Source organism: Bufo gargarizans, chromosome 1, assembly GCF_014858855.1.
Source record: "Bufo gargarizans isolate SCDJY-AF-19 chromosome 1, ASM1485885v1, whole genome shotgun sequence".
NCBI lineage: Eukaryota > Metazoa > Chordata > Amphibia > Anura > Bufonidae > Bufo > Bufo gargarizans.
In genome coordinates, this window is record NC_058080.1 from 9,781,005 (window position 1) to 9,795,024 (window position 14,020).

The following is a 14,020-nucleotide window of genomic DNA, read 5'->3' on the forward strand; positions in this document are numbered from 1 at the left end:
TCCTTTAAAATGCCCTTCAATTTGCCCTCTTCACATAAATTAAGGAGTTCTGCAAAGAAATCACTTGTGGGGTCCTTGGTCAGTTTCTGATAAGTACTCGTATCTGACAGCTGTCTAAGACACTCCGAGTTATAGTCCTCCACATTTTGTATTACTATCGACCCCCCTTTGTCGGCGGGGCGGATAATAATATTGTTATCTTTTTGTAGCTGTTTCAAAGTACTGATTTCTCCTTTTGTTAGGTTTTGGCGTTTATATCTGTTAGTATCTTTTAACTTGCGTATATCTCTTTCAACATTCTCCCTAAAGGTTGCCATTTCTTGGCTGATTTCATTCCTTGGGTATTTCTTTGAGCGATTTTTCAGGCTAGTGTGGGTATATGTTATTGTTCTACTGTCTACTTCTTTTACTAGCGGATTTTTTGCAAAATATTTTTTCAGACATAAACGTCTTATAAATTTTTCTATCCCAATAAAAGTTGTGAATTTGTTTAATTTTTCCGTTGGGGCAAATTTTAGGCCTTTGTTCAAAAGATGATTTTGAACTTCTGTTAATGAGGTGGAACTTAAATTAATAATGGCATCGTTATTCACTTGTGTGTCATTTATCTGGGATAATGCCGATCTCTTTCTCCTTCCTCTCCTTGTTCTCTCCTTCCTTCTTCGTGATGTCTTCTGAATTGTGCATTGTGATTGTGTACATTGGGATATTGGTGATGTCTCCCTGATCTCGGTGTGTGAAATTCTTGCTGTGTCCAATGTGGTTGAGGTCTGTCCCTCAAGTTGTAGTGGTGATCTACTGGGGGGTTGTGTCGGGGCCTGTGTGATTTCCTTGGGGGTGACGTGTTTCTCGTGCGTATGCGATGATGTGGGGGAGTCCGATCTAAAAAAGACTCCCTTTCTTCAAAAATTTCAAATCTGTTGTGTACAGGGATATTAATATTGGAGTGTTTATTTAAATCTTTACTTTCTTTTTCTCTTATTTCTATATTTGTGCCTGATTGAGTGTCTCCCTTACCTTCTACCATTATTAGTTCCACGCCCTGTTCTTTTCTTTCTTTTCTTTCTTTCTTTTGAAAAAAGAATTTTTTTATCTTTTTATCCATTATTTCCCGTTCTATCCTGTCCAAATTGTGGCATAACCTATTTTGTAGTATATTTATTTCTTCACTATTTGAGAATTTATCAGTTATCAATTTTATTTCAGCAATTTTTTGTGAGGTTTCTTCTAGGATTGTACACCGCCTAGTAATTATTAAATGGGTCAAAGCTATAGATTGTTCTTGTAACAAATTATCCCACTCCCGATCAAAATCTGGGCTGCATAAATCTTGTGCCGGGGTTTTTGTGTAAGATAGCCCTTTAGGGATCCGCTTTATCTCGATACATCTTTTGAGGGTCTTTATTTCCCATCTTTGTTTTAGTTGACGGATCAGAAGTCCTTCTAATTCTTTAAATACTGTGCCTATGTGTATATCCTCTACACGTTCATTATTAGTGCTTTCTTCAAAAACAAAATTGTCAACCTTTTGCTTTTTAGATTCTATGTGGTTCCATATATCCATGTCTGCACTCAGTCCGTGCTGTCACTTGGGTGAATAAGTCAAAAATAAAAACGTGCAGAGAGTGACGCACAGGAATGGTGCAAACAATGGAGGAGGTGCTCTCAGTAAAAAAGGAATCACCCTTCCTTTCACACACCGAGATCAGGGAGACATCACCAATATCCCAATGTACACAATCACAATGCACAATTCAGAAGACATCACGAAGAAGGAAGGAGAGAACAAGGAGAGGAAGGAGAAAGAGATCGGCATTATCCCAGATAAATGACACACAAGTGAATAACGATGCCATTATTAATTTAAGTTCCACCTCATTAACAGAAGTTCAAAATCATCTTTTGAACAAAGGCCTAAAATTTGCCCCAACGGAAAAATTAAACAAATTCACAACTTTTATTGGGATAGAAAAATTTATAAGACGTTTATGTCTGAAAAAATATTTTGCAAAAAATCCGCTAGTAAAAGAAGTAGACAGTAGAACAATAACATATACCCACACTAGCCTGAAAAATCGCTCAAAGAAATACCCAAGGAATGAAATCAGCCAAGAAATGGCAACCTTTAGGGAGAATGTTGAGAGAGATATACGCAAGATAAAAGATACTAACAGATATAAACGCCAAAACCTAACAAAAGGAGAAATCAGTACTTTGAAACAGCTACAAAAAGATAACAATATTATTATCCGCCCCGCCGACAAAGGGGGGTCGATAGTAATACAAAATGTGGAGGACTATAACTCGGAGTGTCTTAGACAGCTGTCAGATACGAGTACTTATCAGAAACTGACCAAGGACCCCACAAGTGATTTCTTTGCAGAACTCCTTAATTTATGTGAAGAGGGCAAATTGAAGGGCATTTTAAAGGAAGATGAATACAATTTTATTTTAAATAAACACCCAAGAATTCCCGTCTTTTACTGTATACCAAAGATCCACAAAGACATGACCAATCCACCAGGGCGCCCGATAGTGTCAGGGATAGACTCATTAACATGTAACCTGTCACAATATATTGATACTCTACTACAACCAAATGTCAAAAAAATTCCTTCCTATACAAAAGATTCAACAGAAGTAATTAAAACGGTAGAAAATATGGCATTTGAGGAAGGCTGGTGGATGGGTACTTTGGATGTTCACTCTCTGTACACAATTATTAGGCACGAACAGGGTAAGGAGGCAGTGAAAACCTTTTTAAAAAAAGAAGGTAGTTTAAAGGATAAACAAATTGAGTTTTTAATAGAGGGGATACACTTCATTTTAACACACAATTATTTTTATTATGAGGGCAGTTTTTACTTGCAAACCCAAGGCACGGCGATGGGCACCAGGTTCGCCCCCAGTTACGCCAACTTATTTATGGCTTTTTGGGAAGAGATGATTGTTGCTCCCCAACTGGGGACGAACCTGGTGCTCTGGAAAAGATACATCGACGACGTGTTTTTTATTTGGAAATCGGGTAGAAGCAGTTTAGAAGAATTTTTAAATAATATTAATACAAATGATTTTAACTTAAAATTTACCTATAATATCAGTCAAGAATCTTTGGAATTTTTAGATCTAAAAATATATGTGGAGGATGATATGCTAAAAAACTGTACGTACATTAAACCCACATCCAGAAACAGCTACATTCTATATAGTAGCTGTCACCTCCCCAATTGGCTGATGAATATTCCACAGGGACAATTCCAACGAATAAAACGTAATTGTACAGTGGAAGAACAATTTGAGAAGGAGGCGATAACAATGACAGAAGCCTTTAGGGAAAAGGAATATCCGGAACATTTAATTAAAAGATCCCTTGATAAAGTAAGAGGAATGCATAGGAAAGATTTTTTCGAAAATAAAAAAGGGGAAGATATTGAGGCGAAAAAGGAACAAATAAGAATTATACTTCCATTCAATAACGAGTACAGAAAAATTAAGGGAATAATAAGTAAACACTGGGATATATTAAAAAAAGAAAAAATAATAGGTCCCTTAATTCCACCTAACCCATGCATCACTTTTACTAAAGCGCGCAATTTGGCAAATATTGTGGCACCAACAATAAAAAGGCAAAAAGAACACACATTGTCTGTACAAAATTGGATACACATGGAGGGATTCTATAGATGCGGGCAATGTAGAAACTGCAAGGTCACTGTATTCCCACGGAAGACAGTAGAAGTAATATCAACAGTGAATCAACACAAACATGCGATAAAAGAATTCCTATCCTGCAGTTCCGAAAACGTGATTTATGTGATAGAGTGCCCATGTGGGAAACAGTATATAGGGAGGACGAAGAGAACTCTAAAAAAGCGCATTTCCGAACATATAGCTAATATCAAAAAAGGTTTGGAAACACATGCTTTGTCAAAACACTTTAAGATGTTACACAATCAGGATCCATCAGGTCTCAAATTCGCCGCAATAGATAAGGTAATTAAAGAATGGAGGGGGGGAGACCACATCAGCAAGATGTCCAGATTGGAGACGCAGAGAATATATGAATTTAATACACTTATACCGGGAGGACTGAACGCGGAGTTCGAGCTCTTCGGATTCCTGTGAGATGGGTGGGGGCCCGCCGCGGGGGAGGGAATCCTTCCCAGTGAGTTTATTTCTGGGGGGGTCCGGTCCTTCGCGGCGGACTTCCACCGGTCCATCAGTCCTGTACCCGGTATATTCATGTAGGACCTGCAGATCCGTACCTTCCTCTATACCTTTTAAATAGAGCATAATTGGGAAATTTTATATATCATATTTTGTATTTACATGTCACTATTGTATTTCTATTCTGATTTCAATATATATTTTTTATTTTTTATTTTTACATTCTATTGAAATAAAAATCTTAAATCTATTATGTACCCGTATATTAGATTGGTAATAATTACTTATGGAATGATTTTTTATATGCCACTGGTATTTTAATTCAGTCGATATGATATATGCCTTTTTATAGTGTTTAATACTGTGTAGTTCGTTTATCACATATGTATGCAATTTAACAAAAGAAGTAAAATTGACCAAATATTTGGGGTAGGTCAATGTATATGGGGAGATGTATCTGTTGCACCAATAATGAACTAAAATAAAACCGCTTGATTGCCGCAGGAAACAGCTAGCGGTGGGTTATAAAGTGCAGATGCAACACGAAAAAAGGATACATTTGTCATCATATGTAGTAAAATGAACTGCTACAAAACAAACACATCGAAATGAAATGTAGTATGATTTCAATTGATAATGAATATGATCTTTGTGCAGCAAACTAATGGATAAGATCCATTCCACACATAAAATAACTCGATGGGGTAAATAAAGAGAGAAAACGTGGAAAAATGGGCGTTCTGAAATCCACACCAAGTTTTGCTAAGCAAGCCCAAACCACACAGGAGATGTCAATAATTAAATCACCAACAACTATAAAAAGAAAGTCAGGAAGGGGGCCTCACTACCACTGAGGAAGGGGTGATAAAGGACCCCGAAACGCGTTTGGTGTAAAGAAAAACCCCCCTATGGACATTGAACTTGCCAGCTGAAGGACCACTTACACCCCAAGTTAACCCTGTCAAGATCGGAGATCCAAGGCGCATCCGACATAGATTCACTAGAGGGACGTATGACGCTCGTCCAGCGCTGAAAAAGGAGCCGATGAATGCAACAAGCGCCGAAACTCACATCTATAGAGCGGCGTGTTAAAAGACAGCGTGGGGAAAGGACCGAAAGAAATACCGATCCTATCTACAACTCCGAAAGGCTTTGGCATAGCAGCAGAATCTGGTGTAACATCGTAACAGTGAGTAACAGCGGGACGCCGCACATAACAATCACTGCTATTCACCAGCTACTTTTCTGTTTTCTACTTGAAGGACAATAACACTGTGGATTTCTTTTCTCTTTTTTCTTGCAAAGACTGTACAGAATTTTAACATCAAAGTGGAATGGACATTTACTTTTAGCATTATCATCCCCACAGATTTGGGACATATCATTATCCAGGGCTCTTGATATTTTTATTAACTTATTCAGTTTTTTAATTTTTTTTTACATATATGTTTTACTAATCATCCTAATCATGTGTGTTTTATGAATTGCTTGCTTAATATTATCAATAAACTGTGAGGTACATATATTTGGAGAGTGCCCAGTATTTTATTTATATATTAGTACAAAGTACCACAATACAACATAATGCAATTGACAAGATAAAAAGTGCTTTTAAGCAGTGCCCACACACACGTAGTGGGACGCTGCACTCACACTTGAGTTATTTGGTCAGTTTTGTCCCCGTAACTGACTAAATAAGTGAAGTGTGAAGTGATTCTAAGAGGGACCCCTGTCATCTGCGTGTCATACAGATGCAAAGTAACTGTTTCACTACCACAGCGGACTACCTATGTAAGTTTCTGTAATGCACAGTGTTCTCTCTGCAGCCGGGAAATAGCTGATTTTTAACGTGATTTGTCACAAATAAATTTGGATCAAATCAAATCTTTTTGGAAAATTGCTGCGAACCGTCTGAATTTAATTTTTGAAAAATGTGCTCATCTCTACTCATAGAGCTCAGGCAGGAAGTCACGTGTGGTGAGATGGCTTGGTGGGTATATAAGGTTTGTGATAGGCTTTTACGCACACATATTCCTTGGTGATTTATCAGCATTGCAAAAGGGATGATTATTGGATTTCGGGCCAAGAGTGGCACCATTTCTGAAACTGCGCAGTCTGTGATCTGTTCTTCTGCTGTGATGAAAGTGTATCGTGAGTGGGCAAATGTCACCATTGTGAAAGAGCAACATGAAAACAGCAGAGCATCACTGATGGGAGAGCTAAATGTTGGCTATGAAGTTGCGTAAGGGTGGATTGACGTGCTACAGTGGAGCTGTTCACCATGAAAATGAACCAGGGGTCTACCAGACGTGTCTAAAACAACAGTTCAGTGGTCTCTTCTGCGTATGGGGCACCAAAGCCAATAGAGTTTGAAAAGAGTAGCAGTGTTCATGCTCAAACGCTGCTTTATCTAAAGAGTGGACATGAGACCTCTTCTCCCAGCGGTTTGACACCATTTAATAGTTATGCCCTAGAGAGGGGATAACTTGTTGCTACTGAAGTCCCCCTTTAGTATGACCCTTATGATCACACGCTTCAGAACCTGATGCTATAAAACTACAATTAAAGGTGTCTATATTGTTTTTAGAAATATAATTAAAGTTGTAATAATGAATATCATTATCTCAAGTGTTTATTTATTAATTTATTTGTTAAGCTAACCCAGTACATCAAAAGACGCCATTCTGAAAAAGAACTGGACCTGCATATACTTTTCAATGAGAAAGGAGAATGGTTACTACCTATGTTTATTACAAACTGGGTAAAACTGGATGGTTCAGAAGATTTTTCACAGAGACTTGTCGGAATATTTGATCCTTTATCTCCAGATCAGCTGAATATCACAGAACAGATAACATGGAGACATAATTCGGTAGGTAGGATATGTAATGAATGATAAATGCTTACATGTATGTGCTAAAATCAAGTGTCATCATATTGAATATCACTGGACATAAGGTATCAGGATGTCCGATCTCCAGAGATGATTGGTTTTGCATGCAGGCGAGACTATTGTTACACAACCAATTGTAGTCGGTCAGACTATAATAAGATAATAATAAATCAATAATAGAATTCACAATGAATGGGTAGCGTATTAGGTTTAAAACATAACATTTATTTATGTATGTAGATAACATAATGGGCCCTACTATACTTAACAATGCTTAATAGTTGCCACTAGTTACACTAATCTCCTGTAAAAAATGGGCGGAGATGGGAAGGGACCAAAAAGGGATAGTAATAATGTAAGGAGACAGGGTGAAGGGTAGCCAGGTACCAAGGCAGAAAGACACAGTGCTGGGTCCAAAACCCTAGGTAGCCCTGTCTCTCTATATCCTCCCTCCTATCTACTTCAATATCCCTATTATCACCCTTCCTGATTGTGGACTGCCCAGCTTTGCCCGATAGCCAGAATATGGTCCTATAGATGGTATCCCTAACAGCGGGGGCAAAGGAAGGGAAAGCTGGCAAAAGAGAATGTGATGAAACAAGAACAGGTAAATTCACAGCTGATGTTGAGTCACCTGTAGTGCCTGAACAAGTTCATACACAAAAAAAAGTATATAATCAAAGGATCATGATGTCCCAAGAATGTACATATTCAAGTGGTCATAGAGTCCCGACGCGTTTCCTCAGTGTTACCTGATTCGTCAGGGGACAAGATTATATCCGAAGAGCCCCTCAACTGGGCTCACTTATCCAGCAAAATAGAGGGGTCACAGAGAGCACACTAATATACCATACCCAATAAGCTTATGCAGTCTCCCTTGTAGTGGACAACTGTACAGCAGATAAAGTGTATAGGTAGGTTATTATGTGGCCTCCAACCAGCTAAACGTTGTGGTGATAAAGACCAAATTACCCTCTATTTCGCATGGCCTGTGGTAATTCCTGGTATTTAATCTCTATCCGTATGGAAAAAGAGATATAGTGTGTTCAGTATTCGATACACACTAATATCCAGGTATGAGTGTCAAAACCTGGAAAGTAAACCAGGAATAACCAGAGGTCACCAGTCTTAACTAAACCAGATTATACTTGTCAGTAAGACTTCAATCCAAGCCTAGTAAACCAATGGTAGTATATTCATAAATGCATCACATTAGCTAGAATTATCTATTCAGTATACCTCCCAACCAATAGTAAATGCATCGCGTCAGTTGATAGTGTCTATTTGATATACAGGTTCCTGCTGCCAGGCAACCAAGACGAAGCTCTGCTTTGATAGTGAAATCGAGGTCCGTACATTTTCAGGTGGCCAAGCAGAACGCCGCCTTCACTTGTTAGGTTTCAGACGGCATATAGTCTCCACTGCGCATGCTTGAGGTGGGTGTTTTAGTGAGGTGCAGAGATGAAGTCAAAGGGCAAGTAAGCTCAACCTCTGCTCCCACTAAGATCTAAAGTATTTTCCATTGGTCCGCCTGGTCTGCAGATCACCTAATGGAATATCAGAGTTTTGAAGGTGATTCTTCAAATAACTGTTGTTGCCAATTAATTGCTTCAACGCAACCATATTTTAAAGTGCCTCTTTTAATCAGATCCCCATGGGGGGTATAGTAATCTAGCTCGGTATGTCACTCCAACAGAGTCATTTATTATTGCAATCCTACCAACATTTTCTAAGGGTAGCTGTGGGAGCGACCGGACAATATCGCTGAAATGCAGAGTAATATATTAAGGTTCAATGTAGCAGCCAAATGACAGTTGCTCATTTAGACCTCTAGGGGCCACGGTTTGAAGGTGGAATATCCACCAAGTCTCTCTCTGCAATATTTTCCGGTCCCAATCCCCTCCCCTTTTTGGTCTCGCGACCACTTCAATACCCATAAATCTCAACTCCGATGCATCATCACCATGTATCATGTTAATATGTTTGGCAATAGGTGTATCTCTATCGTTCCTAATGTCGCCCAAATGTTCACCTATCCGGCGTCGCAACTCACGGGTGGTTTTCCCAATATATTCGAGACCACATATACAGTTGGCCCTGTAGATCACTCCCCTGGTGCGACAATTGATGAAATGTCTAATTTGGTGACACTTGCCGGTGACATTGGCATAAAACGACCGTCCCTTTAGAATGTGTCCACACGCCACACAACCACTACAGCGAAAACAACCGATTGGACGTTGAAGCCATGTTTCTTTAGAATCACGTGTATCGCTGTAGTGGCTGTGTACAAGGCGATCCCTAAGACTGAGGCCCCTACGGTAGGTGACCTGTGCTGTTTCCGGGATAACCTTTTTAATGTCTGGGTCAATGAGGAGGACCTCCCAGTGTTTCCTTAGTATCTGTTTAACCTCCGCCGAGGAGTCATCAAATGTGCCTATAAGGCATATCAAACCAGTCTCCGGTTTTTGGGGTTTGGGATAGAGAAGGTCATCTCTCTTGCTCCCACAAGCTCTTTTAAAGGCGCTTTTTAGGACCGCATCTAGGTACCCCCTTTCCCGAAAACGACTTCTAAGATCGTCAGCCTGTGTTTTAAATGTATCCCAAGTGGAACAGTTCCTCCTGATGCGCAGATACTGTCCCACTGGTATTCCCCTTTTCAGGGGGAAGGGATGGTGGCTGCTCCAATGTAGAAGTGAGTTTGTGGAAGTGGGTTTCCTGAAGATGTCTGTTTGAATCAGATCATCCTTGCCCCTTGAGATGGAAATATCAAGGAAAGGCAAGGTGTTTGTTTCAAAGACCGAGGTAAACTTCATGTTTATGTCATTAACATTAAGATACTTAACAAAGTCAGAGAATTCTACTTCTCCCCCTTTCCAGACAACAAAGACGTCGTCAATGAATCTTGCCCAAGTGACGATGCAGGAGATATGTCTATTGGGTGCGTCGCCAAAGACCAGTGTCCTCTCCCACCAGCCCAGGAACAAATTAGCATACGACGGGGCACAAGAACTCCCCATCGCGGTGCCCCTGAGCTGGTGGTAGAGGACACCATCAAACAGAAAATAATTCCTTGTAAGAACAAAGTTGAGTAACTGCAAGACAAAAACATTATGTGGATAAAACTGTTGGCCCCTAGTATAGAGGAATGATTCCACTGCCCTCATACCGAGGTGATGAGGTATGGACGAATAGAGGGCCTCAACGTCAATAGAGGCTAGGGATGTCCCCTCCTCCAAGCTGATTCCCTCCAGGCGACCGAGAAGGTCACTCGTATCTCTCAGGTACGAGGGCAGTGTTTTGACAAATGGTGCCAATATGTGGTCCAAGTAGATCCCCAAGTTTTGGGTCAAACTATTTACACCCGAAACAATCGGGCGTCCCTTAACAGGGAAGCCACCCTTATGCACCTTAGGTAGGCTATAAAAGGTGGCTACTGTAGGATGTTTTTTATACAAGTACTCAAATTCATCACCAGAAATAAGGTCATCAGTTTTTGCCAATCACAATATATCAATTAACTCCCTCTGATATTTAACGGTGGGATCACAACTCAGTTTTTCATATGTGTCACTGTCATCAAGCAGGGCATGACACATATTAGTATAGTCATTGGTGTTCATCAACACGATGTTCCCCCCTTATCCGAGGGTTTGATGATTAGGTTTTTCTTTTTCTCCAAGTCCAGCAAAGCTTTATACTCGCTTTTGCTGAAATTGAAGCCACCATGACAAGATATCAGACTGGACAGATCCCGACAAACCTGGTTCACAAAAACATCTATACATTGACCCAGACATTAAAAAGGTTATCCCGGAAACAGCACAGGTCACCTACCGTAGGGGCCTCAGTCTTAGGGATCGCCTTGTACACAGCCACTACAGTGATACACGTGTGTCATGGTCTTACCTTCTTGCTGTTCTCCTTCGTTTGACATGTGCTGGCGGCCATCTTGGTTTCTGGGTTTCTTGTAGCCTCCCACCCTGCGGCTTCTCCTTCCCACTGGGAGGAGCTGGATGCCTAGCTCATATATATAGGAGGTCTGTGGCTTCAGTTCCCTGCTTGGTCCTCCTGTGTTCACATGCTTCTAAGACTGCTGCTGCTTCTGGTTCCTGATCCTGGCTTCGTCTGACTACCCTGCTGGTTCCTGATCCAGGCTTCGTCTGACTACCCTGCTGGTTCCTGATCCAGGCTTCGTCTGACTACCCTTCTGGTTCCTGACCTCTGGCTTCGCAAGACCCTGCTTCAGTTTAGCCATCCGCTTGGACTTTTGCCTCACAGCTGATTTTCAATAAAGCCTTCTTATTTCCACTTATCTCTTGTTGTACATCTGGTTCATGGTTCCATGACAACGTGATTCTAAAGAAACATGGCTTCAACGTCCAATCGGTTGTTTTCGCTGTAGTGGTTGTGTGGCGTGTGGACACATTCTAAAGGGACTGTCGTTTTATGCCAATGTTACCGGCAAGTGTCACCAAATTAGACATTTCATCAACTGTCACACCAGGGGAGTGATCTACAGGGCCAACTGTATATGTGGTCTCGAATATATTGGGAAAACCACCCGTGAGTTGCGACGCCGGATAGGTGAACATTTGGGCGACATTAGGAACGATAGAGATACACCTATTGCCAAACATATGAACATGATACATGGTGGTGATGCATCGGAGTTGAGATTTATGGGTATTGAAGTGGTCGCGAGACCAAAAAGGGGAGGGGGTTGGGACCGGAAAATATTGCAGAGAGAGACTTGGTGGATATTCCACCTTCAAACCGTGGCCCCTAGAGGTCTAAATGAGCAAATGTCATTTGGCTGCTACATTGAACCTTAATATATTACTCTGCATTTCAGCGATATTGTCTGGTCACTCCCACAGCTACCCTTAGAAAATGTTGGTAGGATTGCAATAATAAATGACTCTGTTGGAGTGACATACCGAGCTAGATTACTATACCCCCCATGGGGATCTGATTAAAAGAGGCACTTTAAAATATGGTTGCGTTGAAGCAATTAATTGGCAACGACAGTTATTTGAAGAATCACCTTAAAAACTCTGATATTCCATTAGGTGATCTGCAGACCAGGCGGACCAATGGAAAATACTTTAGATCTTGGTGGGAGCAGAGGTTGAGCTTACTTGCCCTTTGACTTCATCTCTGCACCTCACTAAAACACCCACCTCAAGCATGCGCAGTGGAGACTATATGCCGTCTGAAACCTAACAAGTGAAGGCGGCGTTCTGCTTGGCCACCTGAAAATGTACGGACCTCGATTTTACTATCAAAGCGGAGCTTCGTCTTGGTTGCCTGGCAGCAGGAACCTGCCTCCACGCTAAGCGTCATAGAAAGGAATATAATCACGTGACTATAGGCGGAACAGCTGATGTATCACATGACCATGACGCTACCTGATAATGAGGGGGCGTTGGATGGAGGCGGGGCTTCTCGGCTTTTTAAATGACCCGCGAACATGGCTTCATTGCCACTGCTACACGCGGGACGCCAGGGAGCACCCTCCACCCATCCCTATCTGGGAACAGTTATCATCAACAACCGGACAGATAAGCCGCTTATTTCTTTATGCTTGCATATCAGATTGTTATAAGCATTAGATAAGCAACGTTGCACTGTTTTTTAAACGTCCGCTAGTGACATCACTAGTGGGAGATCGGCTTCAATGTATATCAAATAGACACTATCAACTGACGCGATGCATTTACTATTGGTTGGGAGGTATACTGAATAGATACTTCTAGCTAATGTGATGCATTTATGAATATACTACCATTGGTTTACTAGGCTTGGATTGAAGTCTTACTGACAAGTATAATCTGGTTTAGTTAAGACTGGTGACCTCTGGTTATTCCTGGTTTACTTTCCAGGTTTTGACACTCATACCTGGATATTAGTGTGTATCGAATACTGAACACACTATATCTCTTTTTCCATACGGATAGAGATTAAATACCAGGAATTACCACAGGCCATGCGAAATAGAGGGTAATTTGGTCTTTATCACCACAACGTTTGGCTGGTTGGAGGCCACATAATAACCTACCTATACACTTTATCTGCTGTACAGTTGTCCACTACAAGGGAGACTGCATAAGCTTATTGGGTATGGTATACAGGTCCTTCTAAAAAAATTTGCATATTGTGATAAAGTTCATTATTTTCTGTAATGTACTGATAAACATTAGACTTTCATATATTTTAGATTCATTACACACCAACTGAAGAAGTTCAAGCCTTTTATTGTTTTAATATTGATGATTTTGGCATACAGCTCATGAAAACCCAAAATTCCTATCTAAAAAATGTTGCATATCATGAAAAGGTTCTCTAAACGAGCTATTAACCTAATCATCTGAATCAACTAATTAACTCTAAACACCTGCAAAAGATTCCTGAGGCTTTTAAAAACTCCCAGCCTGGTTCATTACTCCAAACCGCAATCATGGGTAAGACTGCCGACCTGACTGCTGTCCAGAAGGCCATCATTGACACCCTCAAGCAAGAGGGTAAGACACAGAAAGAAATTTCTGAACAAATAGGCTGTTCCCAGAGTGCTGTATCAAGGCACCTCAGTGGGAAGTCTGTGGGAAGGAAAAAGTGTGGCAGAAAACGCTGCACAACGAGAAGAGGTGACCGGACCCTGAGGAAGATTGTGGAGAAGGACCGATTCCAGACCTTGGGGAACCTGCGGAAGCAGTGGACTGAGTCTGGAGTAGAAACATCCAGAGCCACCGTGTACAGGCGTGTGCAGGAAATGGGCTACAGGTGCCGCATTCTCCAGGTCAAGCCACTTTTGAACCAGAAACAGCAGCAGAAGCGCCTGACCTGAGCTACAGAGAAGCAGCACTGGACTGTTGCATGTCATTTGGAAATCAAGGTGCCAGAGTCTGGAGGAAGACTGGGGAGAGGGAAATGCCAAAATGCCTGAAGTCCAGTGTCAAG